Source organism: Athene cunicularia (genome assembly GCF_003259725.1).
Source record: "Athene cunicularia isolate RWA chromosome Z unlocalized genomic scaffold, athCun1 chrZ_part2, whole genome shotgun sequence".
Classification (NCBI taxonomy): domain Eukaryota; kingdom Metazoa; phylum Chordata; class Aves; order Strigiformes; family Strigidae; genus Athene; species Athene cunicularia.
Window position 1 is genome coordinate 3,944,045 of NW_020799143.1, and position 22,510 is coordinate 3,966,554.

At 40.8% G+C, this 22,510-nt stretch overlaps 1 protein-coding gene and 1 long non-coding RNA gene across 5 annotated transcripts in view; both read right to left on the reverse strand.

Annotated features, from left to right (window-relative positions):
• NRG1 (neuregulin 1) overlaps window positions 1–22,510 on the reverse strand; it is a 497,547-nt gene that overhangs the window by 453,897 nt on the left and 21,140 nt on the right. The window lies entirely within an intron of this gene.
• Window positions 97–3,221, reverse strand: LOC113490045. The gene is made up of 4 exons (XR_003400135.1): window positions 3,023–3,221; window positions 2,284–2,435; window positions 1,779–1,918; window positions 97–1,518 (listed from the first exon to the last, which is right to left on the reverse strand). It is a non-coding gene; the product is annotated as an uncharacterized LOC113490045 (long non-coding RNA).

Consider the following 22,510-nt stretch of genomic DNA (forward strand, 5'->3'; position numbering starts at 1 on the left):
AGATATTTTGGCAATCCAGAATACTGAATGCTAAATCAGAGGTTTTATTTTTAATACTGTTTAACATTCAGTAATTTTTGTTCTGATAATGCAGGGTGGATGATTCAATACAAATGACAAATAAAAAGGTGAAAAAACATATGAAGCTTCATGACACTATGTGGGAAAGTTGCGGCAATGTGGGATCACAAGAATTTGGTGTGGTTCCAGTGTGTGGTAGGGCTAAGAAAGTTGACTAAATGTGAACAAAGGGGCAGGCTGGTTTGATTCAGTGGTCAAAGATTTCTGACACTTTATTGTTTTCATAATCACAAACAACATTCAAAATTTTTTACTGTTTCCTCAATTAATTGCTTACATTCTACCCATAAATATCTCCTTATAATTGCGTTCTTCCAAGTAACATTACTTTAGCCTTTAACTCTTTTTGAACATGTACAAATAGGTCTTTACAAACCAGGCTCCTTTCATTCTCTGTTTTGTGAAAGTAAGGAAATAAAACTATTCCAGTTCTTATAGTTATGATGAAGTAGTTGAAAAACTCAACTAGACTACACCCTACAGACCTTAAAAGTTTATTAAAATATTGGCATTTCTAAACATTTTTTCCCCTTTAGTCCTCAGTGGCTTAAAACTGGTTTTGTGATGCTTTTGCAATGTGATCCATGTTGGAAGCTTTGAAATTTGACAACACTGGGAAAAAATAGAAGGGCTGGATTCACATCAGTTCAACACCACACTTATGCACAAAATCAGGTTTTTTTACTATCCCACCAGTATGCAGATGTCGATATTAGATTTTCATCACTGGCCTTATCTTTCCTCCTTTTTCTATTGCAGGCCTCCTTCCAGCTTTTGACAACAGGGCTGCAGTGTCCTTTTTAGAGCCGACAATTGCAATTCCTTTGGTTGCTATCCTCATTCTCACTCTGAAGTTCTGTCTGCAGCCCTCTCTCAGCAGATAATCTATTTCTACTGCTTTCCAGCTCACGGGCAATGCCATTCTAGTTTTCCTCTATGTATAACCTCCTGCTGTGAGAGTGCTACATTTCACGCATTAGATCCTCCCTCTCCCAGGGAGTGCCACAGATGCAAGGACTGAGAGGTTACTAGTTTATGTGTAGGAATGAAAATTATACTGAAAACTCCACAAGCATCTCTTGTACAGCCAGGCTGTGTGACTGCAATTCACTGATTTGGTGAAATGTGCCAATGAAAACATACAGGGTCATCCCTAGTTCATGTCTCTGCACAGTGGTTATCTTTCCCAATAATGCAGGTTATCAGCTACAGGCAATAAGCCCTGGGCAAAACACCTATTTCTTGATCCCAAGGAAGAGAAGAGCTGCCTGCTGCCACAAGCTGTACTCATCCCCCCTTCCCAACTGCAGCATGGACTGGAGTTGAAGCGGTGTGCTCCCTGCAAAACACAGACTTCCTGTAAAGAAAGGATGCATCTGGAGCCATCCATGATCCATGACCCAGCGTAGACATTCAGACCAGTCTGTTCTGTCTTCCCTAGTGAGAAAATGGCTTAAAGTAAGGGGATCCCAGAACAATGATACTAAGAATAATATGTGATAAAAGAGGTGTGGGCAGTATTTTAGCAAACATTTACCAAAAGCTAGAGGAGACTATTCCATTAGTGGAATGGAAACTTTGCTCCCTGAAGCATCTTTGCAGCATGGACCAAAATATCACTGCTTATCTAAACTGCACAGAAGTACACTCAAGGATAAATGCAAGCTTGTTCTTGGTTTAAAAAGCCACACACTTACACTTAAGATCCAAGGTAAACTATCGGATCAATTGCACTCCAGTCTGAAGGGAAGTATGACAAAGGAGCTGAAAGGAGCCCAGATTTACAGACACAGTGTTAGACTCTTCCTTGCTCTGAACTCTTCTTGGTAATTCAATTCTGTGCAAAACGAAGGAAAAAGTTATTGTGTTTGTGTGACCATTTTGCAGATAGCTTTGGGGCATAAACAAAGCTGTTTGCAGGGAAAATAGTCTCACTTTACTTTCTAAGGTACAGGATGTTAATCAGATTTGTCCGCAACCAGGTATCCCTGGCTCATAGGAAATTTGAAGCTCGGATTCTGCTTTTGGTCTGAACAAGAGCAAAGTTTTGGGAAATTCTTGTTATCTGAAAGTGTTAGAGGAAAAGCTAGTCCAGAAACACCAGCACTTGTATTTCCAAGCAGCCCCAAGACTTTAGGAGCTTTTTTTTCAGCTTGAATGTTTTCAAGGTGACAGTAAAAGAAGGAAAGTAGGTCCTAGCACCTGAATGTCCTGAAGTCCCAGGTACTGCTGTGTTATCCTCATGGATCCCTTTGAATCTGGGCCAGACAACGGTACAGGAGATGGAGTCCCTGTGATGATGGGGGTCGGGGTACAGGACACTGACCTCCCACATTCAGGAAACGTGCAGTGATCTGGAAACAACCTGAGGAGAACAACAATCAGTGATTTTCCAGCAACACTCTATCAGTCAGTTTCTGAAGAGGTCTTACTAGGAGCTTGGTTTTATGGAAGCTTAATCTGCAGTAGCTTCCTGCTTTTAAAAGCTCTCCATAAACTCTATATTTGCTCTATGGCTTACTGCAATACTTTGCTTTTTTTTATAATTATAATGTAGAGTTTTAGAGTAAAGGCAGTTTTCATATCATCTGTCATGCTTCATATTTTTCTATAGGGCATTTAATTTCTATTCAGTTTTTCTAGACAGAGGAGACAAATAAGTCAAGAAAATGCAAGAGAAGTGTTATTTTGCTGAAAATGGACTATTTGTTTTAACATGGGTCACCTGCAAAACCTTTCTGAAAAGTTTTGCATTGACATACTTTCCGGAAAAGATTTGCCTCACTCATTTTTTCCCTCTAAGAAAGGTTTGGCTCATATCTTTGCAAGTGTTTTCATTTGATTTCTCTAGTCCTGGGTGAAAAATCACTTTCTAATAGATGTATTAATCAGGGGAAAAAAAAAATAAATCATCTAGCTCTATAATCAGTATGGTTCTTACCAAGAATTTTCAGCACAGCTGCAGAGTTATGTCAGGCCTGTGCTTTAAAAGGGTAGGTCTTCATAAACATCCTTCTCTGGGGAAAAACATAGTCTAAATAGAAATCAGACGTTATCAGCTCAAGAGTAAAGCAATGCAAACATCCAAGCCCATTGCTTGTGGATGAGGGAATGAGAGAAAAATAAGATCTTTTGTATCAATGTTCAGGATTTAGATATAATGAGTTTTGAAAGATCTGCTCCTATTCCCCCTCAGTGCAGTGAACTAAAAAGCAAATCTGACAGAGGTCAAAACCAACTTTTACTTTGCTTGGCAGTACTTTCACACACTAGTTTGACGTTAAGCAGGTACTCACAGTGGTCAGTCAAGGCCAAGACTTCACTGTCCAGCACTTAGCACACTATAGCATTACATAGCTACAGCATTTTGCTCCAAGTGACTGCACCCTCATTACACTAAGTCTGGCAATTTCTATTTGAGCCTTTCTGGCCCCACAACACAGGAGAGTCTCGGCCTATTTTCACTGCTGCAAAAACAGTTTTGGAAAGAAAATAATTTACTATGGTGATGCCAATACAGCACTGGCATCTCTCCTGGTGTTAAAGGAATCTATGAGGTTCAATTCCTTTGGGCAGGTGGCACCAATCTGGAACAGCAGCGTAGAAATGAATATGCTTTCCTGCCTCCAGCTTAATCAATGTTGTTGGGTGAGGAAACAAATACCTCTTTATCACAGCCTCAGCTAGACTCTCTTTCCCTTCCTCATCACATGGCAGAAAAATAGAGAGGTAAAAAAAGCACATTTAGAAATCATCAAGACAGAAATGTCTTCACCTCTCAACTTTCCTTCTCTACTCCCTAATCAAATTAAATAGCTGCAGTAATTAATCACTGAAATACAGTCAGTACACCTTAGACAAATACAGCAGGGAAACACACAGCCACTGTGACTGAGACACAGCAACAGGATCAAGCTGTATCCCAATGGGATAAGAGCTGTTTAAAGGGGAAGCAGTAGCACAGGGCTTCCCTTGGCAAGTGCCTTCACACACAGCCCTTTCTGCAAAAAGGAACAGGCAGCTGAGTGCACCAGTGCCAGGGACACCCAGGTACCCAGAGCACTAACATAAGCACAGAAAGTCCCAATTAGGCAGCAGCCCTGCCTGCTTACACAGTCACCCAGGACAGCAGCAGGCAGGGGCATCTCCAGAGCATCCTCTCCAAGCTGCAAGATCTCCAAATGACAACACAAGCAAACTCTCTTTCTCACTGTCTCTGTTGGCTGGCCCCACCATGCTAGAGATACAGTGAAATTTTTGTTCACTTCCACCCCTTTAAAAGGCCAGAGGGTATCTCCTGTCTTTTTTTTTTTCCCCCACTGAATCTGAGGCAGACAAGTGATTACAAGTTGGACAGATCTTTTACACTGGCTAGATTTTTCAACTGACAGTTAAGGACTGTGATAATCAGATCAATCCAGTCTGCAAGCAGTGCACAGGAGTGGCCACTTCTGTTTGAGTGTGGATGACACTACCACAAGAGGCACACCAGTCTGTATTTTCTGCAGACTGGGTGAAATTGCAGGAGATCGTGTCTGCCTATTTAGCTGCCAGCTTTGAGACAACTGGCTCACCATTGCTGGGAATCCCAGCTATAAACCACGATCTGTGGTAATGCGATCCACATAGTCTGGCTATTTGCATTCTAGCAGTTTTTTTCATAATTAAACAACAAAAAGGTTGACTTTCTTAGTATCACACACAGCAACAGAAGCATTTTTAACTAGAAAATGTAAGTCTTTTCTGCAAAAGACACTTTTAACACTTTTAGCAACTTCAGCATGTATGTTTGTAAAGGTACTTTCAATAACGAAGAGAAGTGGAGTTAGATCTGATTAAATCCTCCCTCACTCCCTAGGCAACCAAACATAATTGGTAGTTGTAAAGGAATGCTTGAAGGTCCCAAACAATTCTGAACTAGAGCCTTCCAGAGTTGCTGGGGAAAAGAATCTGAAAAGGTGGTCTCTTAATTGGAAATATTTTTTTGCACTAGAAACATATGACACATCAAATTGCTTGCATATGTGTATTGCCATTGGTGAGCTTATAATATGCCACATCATGCAGCAGTGAATACCCAGCACTTATTCAGATATTCTGGCTTCAAATCACACGCTCCCTAAGCTCAGAAACATGCCTGGGAAAACTTCAGCAGTCCTCAGCTGATCACATATCCATTGCAACAACCATGCATCAAATGGACATCAGCAACACCTGAAACTTGTCAGGGACCAGGCCCAAGATGAGAAAGATGTGTTTGTTCATTCTGCAGCCATCATTTTCTCAGACTGGGCCTCTCAGTGTCCACCTTTGCAGTCACCCTCTGAAAAGCCTCAAGAATCCACATACTGCAATGGCAGCAGTGCAGCCTGAGCTTTTCTTTCAGGCTGTGTGATCATGAGAACAAGCTGAAACAGCTGCTGTCAATTATTTCTAGCTTGCATAAGAGAGATTCTGGTAGACCTAAACTGAGATAATCTCTTTTTTCTCTTCCCCTCCCATCTTTTGAACTGTTTCCTAATAGGCTCATTAGCCATATTAAAATCCTGCTTCTTGTAGCATACACATTTATTAGGTATTTCAAAAAGTCAAAAGTAGAGTCCCTTTGGATTAAAAATGTTGAGGAAAAAGAGAAAGAAGGGTAAATTTAAAAATATAAATCCATAGATTGGACATCTGACCCTCTCTGAAGTCCAGGGCAAACCTGGCAGACAGTCATGTGCTGTGTAAATGAAAGTGCTGGGAGCAACCTGGAGGTAATATAATTAAGCACATCCATAGGCAGGATTGAGTCCACAGATGTGTAAATGGTAAGACTCATGGCTGATACAAACAGTGCAGTCTGAGTGACTTTTCTGCACTTGGAGCCATTTGATGATTGTTTAAAGACCTCAAGTGAGATGTCTTTATTAATATACAAGGTAACATCCAGGAACTCCACACCCAGGGAGTCAGATTTATTTTACAATTCAAAAACTGATGACATTTAAGGTCATTTAATTCATAGAAACGCCACATGTAAATTAAGCAACATTAGGCAGACTATGCCATCTGGTGCATATCCCCATCCACCAAACTCATTAACTCCACAATTAACTTACACTGGGCAGAAGCAGAAAAAAGGTCAGAGTGTAAGTTTGTGAATGTAAAAATATGAAAAACAGCCAGCTACAAGCAACTAGAGCCCCATTTCAATCAACAATACAAGCTTACAGCAGGTAAACTGAAACAGTACCTGTTGAATATTACTTTGGTTTTTAGTTTCATAATTTACTGCCTCATCATGGGACCTCTGGTAATGGTGACTTGTAGCATAATGTGCTAATGGTGTTATTTTATCAGCAAGTTATTAAGGTGTCACAGTTGCAGAAGAGCTATTAAACAAATTGGTTAAAGGCCACATTCTCTAAGCAGCAATATTTCTATATATCAGAGCGGTATAGCATTACTTCTGCATTAAAGTTATATAAAGACTACAGGTATTCTCATCCTTTTGATGGACAGTGATGCATTTTGCAGCTCTAAGTCTTAAAGTAGCAGCAACTAACAAAAAAGTAATTCTGTTTGTTACAAAGCAAGTTTAGGAAGGTTATTTTGTTTGGTTTTATTTTCACATCCTTACTGCTTAACTAAAGTTTTCTTTTCTGACTGAAAAAAAAAAAAAAAAGTGGGTCACATGTTTGGTGAGTGTAAATCACTGAAGCTCCACTGATTTGTGGAAATCTGGAAACTGTAGCAGAACCAGGATAACTGCATGTTTGTCCTGTTTTCAGTCCTTCCTGGGCATCTGCATCTAGATGCTATTAAACAGACCAGCAGGCCTGCTCAGACATTGGTTTGGACAAACTACAAACATTATGCCTTTTGTAAAGCTATACCGGTTTATACTACATGAGATCTCTGCTCTTATTTTCCTGCCGTGTTCACGCTAATGTCATGATCTCAGTGAAACACAATACTTGCTACTTACACTAATCACTGCTCTTACGTGAACAAAGTGTCAAAGAAGCCATTGGGGTGCACTATTCAGGATACTGTTGGAGTGTACTTACTCAGGATGACTTTTAGTTATGTCTTAACATAATAGCAACATTTTAAGAAGTTTTCTTTGAAAAATCTCTGGTGGGTTGTAGAGCAAAGTAATTTTATGAAACTCGACAGGAAACTCGCAATCAGATCTCTAAGGTAGGTGTAAGATTCTCAAACCTATGTCCCTCCATCCTGAATGGCAACACTCTCTTAACTTAAAAACCTTATAACACCCTTAGTACCAGCACACTTTCAAATGTATTTCAATCTTCAGGCATACAGTGGCAGTCATAAATCTTTCACATGCACATAGAATAGTCACATCCAAGGACATGTGCTGTAATCACTTGGTCATTGCCTCTGAACAAGGCTTTGAGTTTTGTCTCCTCAGAGACAGCTCTAGCTGCCAGCTACACTGAATACTGGGTTCACTTCTCTTGTGAGGGCTCCACCTCTGCATGAATGAGTCACAGTTCCGTATTATTATTTTTACACAATGGGCATAAAGCATACTATTTGTACCCATCCTTTGAAACTGAAGCAAACCTCTTTTAAAACTTGGCTTAAACACAGAACGGTTACTGTATCCCTTATTACAGCTACATTTCGTTCCAGCCGTTGGAAGAACATATTTAGTAAGAGGTAGATTCAAAGACTGGCACTTGTCATATGGACGCACCTTTGCCAACAGAGGACCCTGCCTGGTGTGTACAGAGCCCACTGGCGACACTTCACACCTCAGAAGTATTCCCAAGCAAGACCCACAGTGCTCTTTACAGCAGCCCCCTTAGCAGAGACAAAGGAAAATGCTGGAAGGCCTAATCCTTAAACAATTCACCATGACCTGCCTTTCCTTTGTACTGAGTACAAAAGAAAATAAAGCAGTATAGAATGAAAACCTTAGTGCTCTGGCACTCTTATTTTTGGTCAGGTTCCTGAGCAGTGACCGATAAATAAGTCAATGGTTGAAGCTGGAGGAACTAATCCAATGTTGCAACTCTCAACAGCTTTTAGGCTCTTAATTTCCATGCCCAAGCAAGAATATAATAATGGCCACAGCAGGCTGGACTCAGTGGGATTTATGTCCCACTCTCCCTCCCAATGCATATGCTGTAGACACTCTGCTCATCCAGATGACAGGTCAGAGCATCAGAGGCTGAACCTGTCTGTCCCTCTGACTCTGAGAAGTCCTGGCTGCTATCTCAGATATCCAGAGCTGAACACGTCACTTTCCCCTGTCTGTCTAAGAAGTGACTAAGCTTAGTGTGAAATGAGGAAATATCACACTTCCCACAGAGCTGAATGACAGGAGTATCCAACCCTTTAATTGGACCAGATTGTGATAAGATTTAAGGAAGCATCTTGGTAATAAATGTTAAAAGTAATGCCAAGACATGATGACTGTGGACTGGGACTTAGCAAGAGCAGGGCATGGGAAAAGCGACAAACCTGTAAAGGGTTGTCAGGATGCCTCTGGTTCAACATACTTCTCCATTAGTCTGAAGCAGAGTTTGAACTTGCTTTGAAATCAAATGAGAAACCTCCCCTGGAACTTATATACGGGACAACACCCAGACCCCATGCACACAAAGGATTTCCAAGCAAGAAAAGTCTAGAGGCAATGGGGCGGATCCCCTACCTTTTGTCTGCAGGAGCAATGAAATACAAATTAAATCTGCAGGACTAATTTGACCATGGGGACAGCCTATCTGGCCTTGAATTAATGCATGAGTTTAAGATGTCAAGGTGTCAGCTTTATAGGAATTTAGCTCTAAAGCTAAATGCTGCCTGCAGCTTTCATGAGTGGAATATGACAACAGCCAGTTCTTCACACTAACCGTTTTTATCACTGCATACTCAAGCACCCTTTTTCACCCACTCCTCTCCTGACTGTCTCTTCTTCTAAACAGTGTCCTCTGGTGAAGAGACTGAAGATGGTGCTTAACTTTAAATTCACAGACCAACAACACAGCAGTATCTGAAACCAAGAGAACAATCAAGAACTGACATGCAAAGAAAGATCCATTTTTATAAACACAGATTCAGATTAGATAAATATACCAATACCACATTTATTCTATACCTAGAGAGAAAGCATGCAGTCAAAGAAATTTCACTGCCCTAACACACTCATCAGGTTAAGTGAAGAAAGTGGCTGAAAGTGGCCTAAGCACTTACACTTAAACTCCGAACTGTTCAATTATAATTAACAAGTCTAGGTACAGCTGGAGAGAATGTATGTCCTAGGTGGACACTGGTTGGTAACTGAGATTACCCACTAATTAAAGACAAAGAAACCCTTCCAAGATAAACTTATTTCAATTTTCCATGGGCAAATTTTGTTTTCCTCCTGTGCAGTCACTGCCTCTGTATTTTTTGTTAACGAGGCAAGGATGTGGTACCCTGAGTTGAAGTTCTAAACAGCTTTACCTCAAACATTGCTGTTACTCTGACATCACATTTTCTGCTTGTTCCATGATAGGAAGCATATTATTTCACCCTCACCAAACTGTGTAGAAGAACAGAAAATAACTTTGGGACATTTCTTTTTTGAAAACAAGCCTGTATTTTATTTGTCACATGAAACTCAGCTAGTGTATACTGTTTTTTTCTAACAAAAGGAGAGAGTAAGTAGTATGAAGATCAGTATTTTGCTGGAGAAATCTCCTAAATATGTATATACTAAGAGAAAGAGTATAAATGTTTGAGGCCACTCTACATGTTTCTATAACAAAAATTGCCTCCATTCTCATTTTTTAAAAATGCAGCATTTGCTCAGAATAAAGAACCTTAAAAACATTCTACAGGTAAAGAAGAATCCAAGCTCTTCCAAAAATTCCAGTTTATAGGACCTACTTCAAGACTTTTCTGGATGTAGTTTTTTTATCTGTCTTATGAGGGAGAAGAGAGGCTTAAGAGTTGCAAAAGCTCATGTGCCAGTAAGACATGGCAAATAAATCTCCAGGGATTTGGGACATAAACACTTGTATAAACCTTTTTCACTACTGCTGCTCTGGTGGTGGATCTTTTTCTGAAATAGTATGTATTCATGCTGATCTCCATCTGCTCAGGGCAACAGCAATACTACTGCATATGCAAAGATGAGGGCAGTAAGCATGAGTCACTAACCAAATTACTCCTGCATATATGTACACTGAACATCCACAGACCCAAGCACACATAGTTAGCAAACCCATCACTTGTCCTAATTCAATGTTACACATTAGCAGAAAAAATTGCAGGGGGAATATCTTACAGCTTTTAAAGAATTGGTGACAGGTGGCTATACATGAAATTGAAGACAATAAACACAGGCTACTTTCCTATTTAGAAATAGGTAGTGAATTATCTGTAAGTTACACATCACTTCCACTTTTCCAAAAGGGTATATTCAGTACTTCGCCAGAGCCACCCACAGGCCTTTTAGCACTCAAGTGAAGGAAACATGCTCTCTATTCATAGAATCATAGAATAGTTTGGATTGGAAGAGACCTTTAGAGGTCACCTGGTCCAAACTCCCTGCATTGAGAAGGGGCATATCCAACAAGATCAGGTTGCTCAGAGCCCCATTCAAGCTGACCTTGCATATTTTCAGGGATGGGGCACCTACCACATTTCTGGGCAACCTCTTCCAGTGTTTCACCACTCACTCCATAAAAAATGTCTTCATTATATCTAGCCTGAATCTACCCACTTTTAATTTAAAGCCATTAAGCCTTGTCTTATCACAACAGGCCCTGCTAAAAGGTCTGTCCTCATCTTTTTTTATAATCCCTCTTTAAGTACTGAAAGGCTGCAATAAGGTCTCCCTGGAGCCCTCTCTTATTATCTTCTCCCTAACCTGCTATTAATGCTTAGAGAGAGCTATCTATTTTTCAGAAATCAAATGTCTGATACATACTCTGATTGATTGATTGATTGACATTGACTCCAAACATCTTAGGATCTTTAAGATGTCTTTTATGTCATTTAGTAAGTCATGTGCAAAGAGAATCAATTAGTGCTCTGCTATGCACCTGCACATGGGAATTTGACACAGCGTGTGCACATGCAGCATAGCAAAGAAAGCAAGACCAGAAACACATGCTCACCTGTAGGAGTAGTAGTCAAGGACAGAAAGTGTATGAGCAGTTGCTGTGCAAAGCACCATCCTTATACGAAGCTCCTTCTGCAGCAGAGCTCACTGGAAGGGGCACATCAAGAGATGGTCCAAGTAGGCTGAATCATATGACACGACAGCAGGCTCCAGTGCAAAGCTGAGCCCAGGAGTCATGCAGAGACACACACTCCACAGAGGTGGCACATCTCCAGCCTCTCTCCAGCTCAAAGGACTGTGCACAACAGCTAGGACTGGTGAAAAAGGGTAATGCCTTAACTCCCAAACCAGGAGAGGGCCAACGAAATTCATATATGAGCAGTACAGTACAGATGCTCTGGAGCGTCGACGAATGTGCAGCACGCATAATGAATGCAAGTGCGCATGACAGAAACACTTAAAGGTCTTGTTCTGCTGCAGAAATGTCCCATTGCAGGAAAAGAGGGCTTGGAGGAATTAGCACTTTTCTTTTTGCAGGTCGCTTTCCTGTTAAGACTGAAGTTTTTTGCTGTCGGGACTAAACCATGTACAATGCTCCTCACACAAAAATGTCTTATCTGTCCTCTGTGGAAAGCAGCAGCATCTGAAATGCTATTACTAGCAGCAAGAAAGTGGCACTGCACAAGGATGCTGGTGAACTCTTGTGTTTGATTCTGGGTAACAATCTCAAGGCAGGCTGAAATTAAACTGGAAGCATATATGGAGAAGGAATAAAGTGAAGCCTGCCTGAAGAGAGACAACTGAAGGGTGGGAGTTGTGTAGCTTAGCAAAGCAAAGGCTGGAGATATGTTTGCTGTCTATAAATAGATGATAAATGTCAGGGGAAGAACAGAATTATTTAGTCTAAAGGAGAGTGACGGCACAAGAAGTGGTTCAAGTAGGCTTTGAATGTATTTAAGCTGGAATTTAGAAAAGGTTTTCCAACCACAGCTGTGAAGCTCACTTAATAGGTGAAAGGGGGACAAAAAGCAAAGGTACTTTTATGCTTAAATACCAGAAAGGTCTTAAAGTATCAAGACTGCTTAAAACACCAAGAGACCAAGATAAGAAAGGTGAAGAGCACTGACTTAATTTTATGTTTCTTGTGATGTTTCTGTATAAGCTCTTATCCAGCATTGAATGGACAAACTGTACAGTTTGTCAGTTTCTGCTTACTTATGGCTATTTAATACATGCAGATGTGCAGACACAATAAGCAAAAGCCAGTGTGACAGATACAGTAGTGTCAATACAGACTTGAGCCCCTGAAAGATCATCATCTGTAAGATGCCAGACCAGAAATATGAAGAAAAGAGCTTTCTCACCTGGATACTCTATACTTACACATATACATATGTAGTTGAGCAAGAAAGGGGCCAGTGAACAAGAGAATATATACTAATTCTGTAAATGTTCTGATTTTTTTATTTAACAGTTATCCATCCACAATGCTGGTTGTGCTTCTTCCTTTTTAGGTAATGCATTTCGGGTTTTTTTACTCCTTTTACCAGTACATCTGCTACTCTGTTACAACTGCAGGCATGCTTTAAAATCATAACTTCAGTAGGCAGGTAGGTATCCTGAAGTCCTAATGAAACCAGTGTAGAAATCTTTGAGCTTGTGATCTTATGAAAAAAAGATGAGGCTTGGAAGTGTTAGAAAAAAAGTGGAACAGAAGATCAGATGATCAACTGTGAGCTGTAGTAAGGAAATGGGTCTTAAAATTCCTTTTTAAATGACAACAAACACTTGAAAAGAACCTCCAGTAACTAATGTTTACACAACACCAGACAGAGAGGTCTCAGTTTTCTTGTTCTTAAATGTCTGCAATGAGCTGGGTGAGTTGCAAATGTGAAATACTGTATTAACAATAAAAGCTCTTCTGACAGGCAGAAGAGCTCAGTAGTTGCTCAGTAGTAGCTCTTCAGTGCTCCCTCCCAATAAACGTTTGCAAGCTTCAGCCCTTCACTGTGCACTGAACAAAGGATCCAGCTATGAAACATGTCAGAACCAGTGCCACCCTCAAGAGCAGTAGATGTTATGTTCCACTCTGGATGATTCATGTGTGACTGTCTGACCCAACTTCAAGCCCAGAATTGCTTTAGGAGGACATGAAGAAGAAAGGAAACAATCTGCACTATGTTCTCATCAACTGCTCTTTCCATGGACTGCAATAGCAAGAGCAGACAAACTCTGCAGAAGACACCTACTGTGAAACCTGACTGCCCTAGAGGAGAGCATCAGCTGCAACTAGGTGCAATGAACGTGTCCTGCAAGTCTGAAACTCTTTCCTTCCTCTGTGTACCAAAACCCATTTGTCCTAGCCACAGTATAGCAATGGGACAGCTCAGATCTGCAACATGCACTGAAAACTCTCCCAGGGAAATGTGGGCTCCTTCCCATCGCACATGAATCACAGTTGCAGAAGACAACACACACCAAATGTTTAAGGACATCTGTCACCTAGATAGCAAGAGTGTTGGAAGTGGTTGACACAAGTGGTCCTACGACCCAGGAACATGCTAAGTCCCAAAGTCTGGGCGGGGAGAGCAGATAAATTAGCATTGCTGGCATACCTCTCACTGGAAAATCAGTTTGAGTTTCTGAAATGAGGTACAGAGAGGTTGACCTAAAATGTTTTTTTTCCATCTTCTACTTAGTAATTCATTCTAAATTTAGGTTTTTTTTGCTGATGACTACTTAGCATCACCCAGATTATGCTAGTAGGCAGGAAAAAATAGTGCTCTGCTTTAAAGTGATAGCAGCAAAGCTGAGTAGAAATTGGCATGCACCTAACATGTGCTCAAACACCAGTCCAGAGAGGGCTGTTCGGGTTCTGCCAGTCAGACTGAAAACTGGTTTTATTTTTGCACCCACAAGGGAATCTGTCATGGGATAAAATCAGTATAAAATTAGGATGCAACAGCAGTCCAGTTTCTACCAACCAGTCTCACTGCATTACTCACACCCATTCTCTAAGTTTCTATCATACTGTGGACAGAGCTCAGTAAAGGACACTCTCACTCCACAGTAAAAAAAGAGCTGGAAGAAGAAAGGGAAGTGAAAAAGACCCTTCCCACAGCTGGTGACACAAAAATTACACTATCTCAGCCAGTCACCACAGAAAGAAATCTTACTGAGTGCAACCTCAGCAAGTTTGCAGATGACAGCTGATAGGTGTGGCTGACATGCCTGAAGGACGGGATGACAACCAGAGGGACCTGGTCAAGCTTGAGAAGCAGGCTGCAGTGAACCTCATAAGGTTCAATGTCAAGTGCAAAGTCCTGCATGAGTCAGGCAACCCCTGGTATCAATACAGGCTGGGAGATGAAGCTACTGAGAGCAACCCTATGGAGAAGGACTTGAGGGTACTGCTGGACAAAAAGCTGGATGTAAGACAGCAATGTGTGCTCACAGAAAGCAGACTGAATCGGAAATCGCATCAAAAACATGGCCAACAGGTCAAGGGCGGTGATTCTCCCCCTCTGCTCTGGTGAGACAGAGTACTGTGTTCAGCTCTGGGGCACCCAACATAAGAAGGACAAGAACCTCCTTAAGCAAGTCCAGAGGAGGGCAACAAAGATGACCAGGGGCCTGAAGCACCTCCCTTATGAGGACAGATTGAGAGGCTTGGGCTTGTTCAGCCTGGAGAAGGCTCTGGAGAGACCTTCTAGCTGCCTTCCAGTATGTCCTGGTTCAGCTAGGATAGGGTTAGGTTTCCCCAGCAGAGAGAGAGGGGGAAGGGATCTCCAGCCAGGTTATTCATACCATGCTGACGTCAGGTCCAGGGGTGGAACCTTTTTTTTTTACCTTGCTCTTTGGCAGGCTCGGTGGTGGAACTTTTATTTCTCCATGACCAGCTAGCAGTATTTCTCTGTATATCATTTGTCTTGTTCACTGTTATTGCTGTTTATTGTTGTTACCATTGATACTGTTGTTGTTCAGATTGTTCTATCACTCTGTTGTATTAAATTTCTTGTTATTTTAGCCAGGGTCTGTGTTTAACTTCCACCCCCTCCGGCCGCGGGTGGGGGAGGGGCAATGGCAACGTGCTCTCCGGTCCAGGCAGGGCTTAAACCAGCACACAGTACTTAAAGGGGACTTATAAGAAAGATGGGGACAGACTTTTTAGTAGGGCCTGTTGTGATAGGACAAGGCACAATGGCTTTAACTAAAGGAGGGTAGATTCAGGCTAGGAAGAAATTTTTTATGGTGAGGGTGATGAAACACTGGAACAGGTTGCCCAGAGATGTGGTAGGTGCCCTATCCCTGGAAACATTCAAGGTCGGGTTGGACAAGGCTCTAAGCAATCTGATCTCATTGAAGATGTTCCTGCTTATTGCAGGGGGTATTGGACTAGGTGATCTTTAAAGGTCCCTTCCAACCCCAACTATTCTATGATTCTATGATAATAAAGGAGCATATCTGCAAAAGAAAAATATTAACCTCCACACTGCAACAGCTGGATTGTTGGGGTTATTTACAGATGAGGGAAGGAGGGTGGTGTTCAACACATGACTGGTTCTAGTATAAGAGAAAGATGCCTGCACCAAGAGTGCTGTATAAGGGGAGAAAGCTTAGAAGTCCACATTCCGATGACACTAGTAGTCACGATTTTCTGCTCACTCAGAGGGATTAGGACCATAATTCAGCAGGCAAGTGGGACAGAAGTCCAGCCATCTGTAGTGTAGCCAAAATAGTTTCCAGAATTACTCCTCAGAACAAATTCTGTTCCAGGATCTCTGTTCACTTCTCTTCATGGGCAATTCCACCAGAGGACTAGGACAGAGAAGGTGGCACAGGCCAATTCCTTGCTTACAGTATGGGTCCTGCACAAACACATTCTTGGCAAGCACAGTTATAGAGGCTGTAACTACCATGTTTTTAAAATATAGAAATGGAAAAATTATCCAGAAAATAAAGGGGTTTTGTCTATAAAAGTCCCTGACAAAGGTCAGTAAATAGAGGACAATCCCATAGAACAGATGTCTGTTCTTTATCACCATGCATGAGAAGCGTACTTCTACTCTTAGCCATCACAGCATGAAGCAGGAGATTGTTATCCTTGTTTTAGTTTACAGCAAATATCATTAGTAGTCATAAAATATTTCTGTCATTTTTTTATTCCAGACACAGTATTTGACCTGATTATCACTGAGCAAGAAATTTCCCATTCCCACAATATCTTTTGTGAAACTGTATTTGCTTTTATGTGATCTACATTTATAGACATTAACGTTATCTCCTCCTCAGTGTTCTTTATTATGATATTGGGTATGGAGGGTTTGTCCAGTTTTCATAATAACTTTCCTAGTTTAAAATACCAGTAGCCTCAGAAGGGTCACACCTAGGCCTATTTTACAGGGTGACAACTGAAGTGACCTTGATACTTATGCATAAATATGGGACCAAGGTCAGATACTGCTTCATTTCAAGAATTAAATAATTGTACCTTTAAGCACATTCTCTTGTAGGGACTATCTTTTTCCTCATCTTTGTTCTTACAGGGCAAATAAATCTATGAATTACCTTGATTTTTGTGACAGGTATGAAATGGCATGGCACTTCAGAAGCAGGTGGACCAATATTCCATATATGATTAAATGCCATTTTCATTCATGTTCATCTTGAAACTATGAGGCATTGAGAAGTTTTTCTTGAAGTTTGAAACAGCATGATGAGAAATTATCTTCAACCAGCTGCTCATGCCCCTTTCTCCAGAAGGCTGTTCAAGGTCAGCCCCATCCATATATTTAAGGAATGAGGCAATTCTTGGCATGTGTTATACTTTCTAAGGCAAGATGTTGCCATGCCTTTAACACTACTCAGATCTTCTCAGATCCCTCTGGATTAATAATGCTCGCAAATGGTGAGAGTTCTCTGCAGAAATTGTACAAAGATTCTTGTTCCTTCACTAACTCATTAAATGTGACACACACCGTAATTTCCAAAACACATTATCTGCTTTCCAGTTTGACAGCAACTTGTCTCTTTTTGCTAGCTATCACTAAACAAGCTCTAGTTCATAAGAGGAATATCACTGATCTTGACTTCTCAAGGCTCTTCCTCAATCAGAAGCTGTCTAGCTCTGGAAGTCATAACCTTAGTGGTATGCAGACCAGTTATTATATAAGATGACTCATCATCTTGTAACTGGCCTGCATACCACTAGCCTGCATTTTGCCAAAACAAGAAGCCACCCCCGTCACTGCTGAGGTTATCCAGAAAAAATCCATGAGTAGTCCTTTGGTAGTTTCACTACTAGACTCTTTCCTTTCATTCTTCTCAAAGTGCACAACTGCCAGCAAGTTTGAGACACACACATGGGCATTCAACACTATGATGGAATTATTTTCTCATTTTGTTGTTATAACAACTATACTTTTGTATGGGAGAGCCAGCTGCAGGATTCATGTCCCCAAACCATAAATTACTTCCCTTAATTTGCCACACTGCAGCATAGCACCACCTAAATTTTCTTGTTAAAAATGTCTGCTTTGAGCTCAAGCATGCTCCTTTGACTGTTTCACCAATGAAAATATAGAAGAAGTGTTGGAACTGGAGTATGACTTTTTGATAAGTGATAAAGAAAAATGTCAACTAAATTTTATACCACAACTCTGCATCAAGGGAACAGAACACTGATTTAAGAACCACAGACTGCTCATTTTGCATGTGTATGTATGTATGCAGACTTAAGTTTCACCCACCAACCTCCTACGTTTAAACAGCATTAAGCCTGAAATCAAGCACTCAGAGGCAGAGTAACACAAGAATAAAATATGCCTATTAGCTTTAATTCAGCCCCCTCCTGTGTATAAATAATCCTCAATCCTAGTGAAGTGGCTTTAATTTCAAGACTGATAAGAAAAACTTTCAAAAGGAAAGCAGAAGACTTTTCAATCTATATATCACTATTGAAAAGCAGTAAGGAAAAAAATTGGTTTCATTCTTTGTTTTCTACTTACCATAAAACTGATTTCCCTTAATATTGCAGGTTAAAGAATCCTTGAATATGTACACAGATATTCCACAGGTTCTGGAATGTCTGTGATTCATACACAGCAATGCAAAGAGTACCATGGTATAACAGGCTCAGGTTCAGAAAGTTCAAGCAGGTATTGTAATGCTGAGAAACTAGTCTCCTTATAAATGCTGAGTGACAGCAGCTGCAATAAAGCAATCAGGGCAAGAAGCATTCACTTTCTGGAAAGGTTTGAAATTCCAATAAATGATGATAAGCTGTTGCTTTCAAAGGTAAGTATTTTAAAGACCATATTTCTTGTGCTTTCTTCTTTGAGAAGTTTTGCTGGAATACTGCTTTTGGGAAGAAGTATAAAAAATAAAGCACTGATATTGTTAAAAGTGAGACTAGAAATTAATTCAGCTCTTAAGCAATATGTACCTCCCAGTATGTACCACTGATGTATGTCAGTGACTGCCTAAGCCTCAAAATATGGGAGGATATAATCATTATAACATAGCTCTTCGTAAAGGTATACAGCTAGGAAAGCACTTTATTGGCATCATATTCCAAACTGTCTTGGGTAGAAATTGTGTTGCCAAAGCTCTCAGCAATACTGTATGCAGCTCACCCATTCTGAGATGAAGAAAGGGACAAAGGAAGCTATGCTTTGCTCTCTCAACCCACTTTCCTTTCCTTAAAGTAATAGCATTTAGTGTGAAGCAAGACCCATCAGACTCTTCAGGAGATGGAATGCATCACCTTATTAAACAGTCATGAAAGCAGTTCATATGGACTAGGGTGCTCCAGCAGTTAAGGATGTTGCATAAAATTCAACTGACATGATAGTATCTTCTGCTCCTCGTTCTGTCTTTATAGATAGTTAAATTATTTTCACTCATTTCCATCAGTTTTTCCTCATCATTCAGACACAAACTGTATACTGGCAGGTACTTTATAACTGTAAAGGCCTAATCCAACGAGATCCAGATCTTGTTTGGGACATGCAGAGGCAGTATGGTGAACATAGGTTAAAACTGCAAACAAAACCAGTGCCATCAGCACTGCATTTCAACTTCTAGATTTTTGCGGAGGAACTGTTTGATCACCATGTAACAGAAAACATGTGTAACTGAGGCATCCAAATAAACTGTCATTATTAAAACAAGCAAACACACAAAAAGACCACATTCTTTTCTAACAGTGTATGAGAAGGCCATCATGCTAAGACAGAGATTACAGAAAGCAGCTAAATTTTAGAAGGTTCAGAAGGAAGCAAACTCAAAAAAATTCATACCTATCTTGCCATTTATTTTGCAGTAGCACCGGGAGCTGTGGAAATGGAAAAATTATTATTACCTGGCATAGCTCACAAGAAGCGGCCTTGCATTTCCACATTCATCCAAAGTATTCTTCTCCTTCAGTGTGTGTTCAAGCCCCCTTACACAGCAAAAGGCCTCCAAGCATGAAACATCAGTTATCACTGCAACGTCAGTGTCTTCTTCACAACAGCACAGCACCTTCTTTCAGCAAGGAAATGCCACTGTGTCAGACACAGCTGCAAGATGGTGTCGGGGGCATCACTACCTCCACAAAGGTGATGGGGAAAACAGCTGTGAGGCTACACAGCTTACTTCCTACTATTCTCTGAGAGGCAGAGCTGCTTCTTCTCTTATTAGCCTTCACTGTGCACAGAAGAAATCCCAACAAGGCTGCCAAATGGTGTGACTGGGAAACAACACACCATTTGTGAGGAAGCAGTCTGTACTCGGAGAGCTTTGGTCAGTGCCCAGGTAGGATGCTTGTCCTTGCAGGGTGCTAACTGCCCCACTCATCTGCGTACTTGCTGCCAGTGACATAAATGTCAGTTAGCCACATCATCTGTGTCTTTATACATAGTAAGTGGCATACAGAAATGAGGACCCATGTCCCTCTCATCCTTTTAAAAAATTTCTGCCTTTGCCTAGCTAAGCAAACCAAGTTAGAACAACAGGTTTTCAGTGTAACCTGCTATTATAAAAAATCTTGTCTTTCAGAAAGGCAGTAACAGCTGGTGCTGCATCAATACTGAACAGAGATGTGTGCATGGCCACTTTGACATTATAATATGTCCCCCTCTTGATTTCCTCTATGTTCTTCAGCAGAAGGAGGATGCAGAAAAATAGGTGGTTTTTCTGACACACAGAAAGCACCCCTTCCCAGAATCCGAGTTCACAGATGAAAGAAGTGGCTTCTGTGTTTGTAGCAATAACAAAAAGATGCTATTGCAGGCATCTTTACATTCCCATGATCCACTCAAAAGTATCTTGGCCTACAGTCCTCTCTCTAACAAAAAGCCAGCCCAGCTGCACATTGAACTTATTCTAATACATTGTATGCATAAGAAAATGTTCTTCAGCAAAGGGAGGTGATTTATTTTTTCTTCCATGAAACAAGTCTCTGGTTGATTAAAAAATAAGAATTTAGGTTATAAAGTTATGCTGTTATATGATATGCTATTTTTCCAGGGAGATTAAAAAAAAAAAAAAAAAAGTTACATCCTCTTACATTACTCTTTTCTCTAGGAAATGGGTTTATCAATATTAGTTTTGTTTCTGGTGCCTTCTGAAGGGAACTACTGCAGTCAGAGCTAGCCCTCAACCAAAATAGAAACATGAGCCTCTCCAGTTTCTAAAAGGCTTAAAATCTAGAGGCAAATTATATACCTGGGCTCATTATTTTGAAAAAGTAATTGCTGCTTCTGCTATTAGTATTTGACAAAAGTGAAAGTCAGCCCATATTTAATCAAAATGTTCAAGTTCAGTGGTGTTTTGTGTCCTCATATAAACCTCATACTAACTTAAATTTCATGCTAGTGGAAAAATTAGTCCAGTTTCAAATACTTTCACGGTCTAGGTCAAGCACATCTGGCTACAGCATGAATTAGAAATGTCACCATTTTTGTGCTAAAAGGTGGCTAGGTGGGAAGCAGAGACAAAATGGACACATACTAACGGGTGATTATACTAACAGGTGATTTCATTCTCATTATCCATTAATTATGGGACTGTACCTTTGAATTAGAAATTATGAGGAATTGCCTTTTATGACCTCTATGATAAGCAGGTCTCTCTCAGTCTGTGAAGGATGCATATATATGCCCTTGCTTGTTGTATGCCCCACTGACATGATATTCCTCAATCCTGGAAAACAGTGCAGACTGTCACAGGTTTTGCTTGTCCAAAGTTGATGTTGCATTTCAGAGTTTTGTAAATTTGCCCTGTGGAGGACTTTTTGCCCTGCTACAGGTTTGCATGCTGTAATAATAAAGGCTGTGCTCTCATCTTCTCGAATCTTCATATTATTCTGAGACCACCCAGAGAAATACATGGCATATCAAAATGCAAAATAAACACGCATCCCTGGGAGGTGAGGAAGAAAATCCACTGTAAGATGGGAGTTTCATGCCAACAGGAGCACTCACTGGTGTGTAGTTGACAGGAATCAGGTGAATCCCACTCAGCCTGGAGGTGTTATGGACTGGACCACACAGAGAAGCTATCCTTTCCCTACCAAGCCTATATGGTCCCCCCTTCCCCTCCCTCACTCTATCAGGAGAGACAATTTTTTCAACTTCTCTTTCATCAAAACAGAGAAAAGACACCAACACTTTATGCTCATGCAGTTACATCAAAACACTTGTGCTTCTTAGAGGTAAATTGTGACCAGCAAGATTAGTCCGAGAAACAAAGCATTAACTGGGGAATTCAGACACAAACTGAAACACAGGAGGTTCTTCCTGAACATCAGGAAACATGTTTTTAGTGTGAGGGTGACTGCGCACTGGCACATCTTGCCCAGAGAGGTTGTGCAGTCTCTATCATTGGGTATACTGAAAAGCCTTCTTGACATGGCCCTGGGCAACTGGCTCTAAGTGGTCTTGCTTTAGCAGGAAGGTTGGACCAGATGACCTCCAGAGGTCCTCTCCAACAACAACCATTCTGTGATTCTGTGAATCTGTCTGTGCTAGCACAGTGATCTGTGCTTTGGGCCTGTCTGCACATCTCAGTGAAGACAGTCCTTTTATTTGCCACTGTAAACTGCTTCTAGCTGCAAACAGAACATCCCCATAAATAGAATTCTTTAAAACATCTACTTGACACAGCACAGCCAATCAACCATTATGAAAGAAGGTGCAGAAAGATCAAGATTAAGCAAAGATAAGGATGTAATTGCTCTTTGTCATGGTGTCTTCTGTGTCCTGCTTCCCATCTGCTCTCAACAAAAGAACAAGCGAGAGATGACTGGAGGGACTAACAGTGTTCTTGCCAGTTAATGTTAAAGCAGCAATGCCTAGGTGTGCAGCAGCAGAAGCTTCCTAT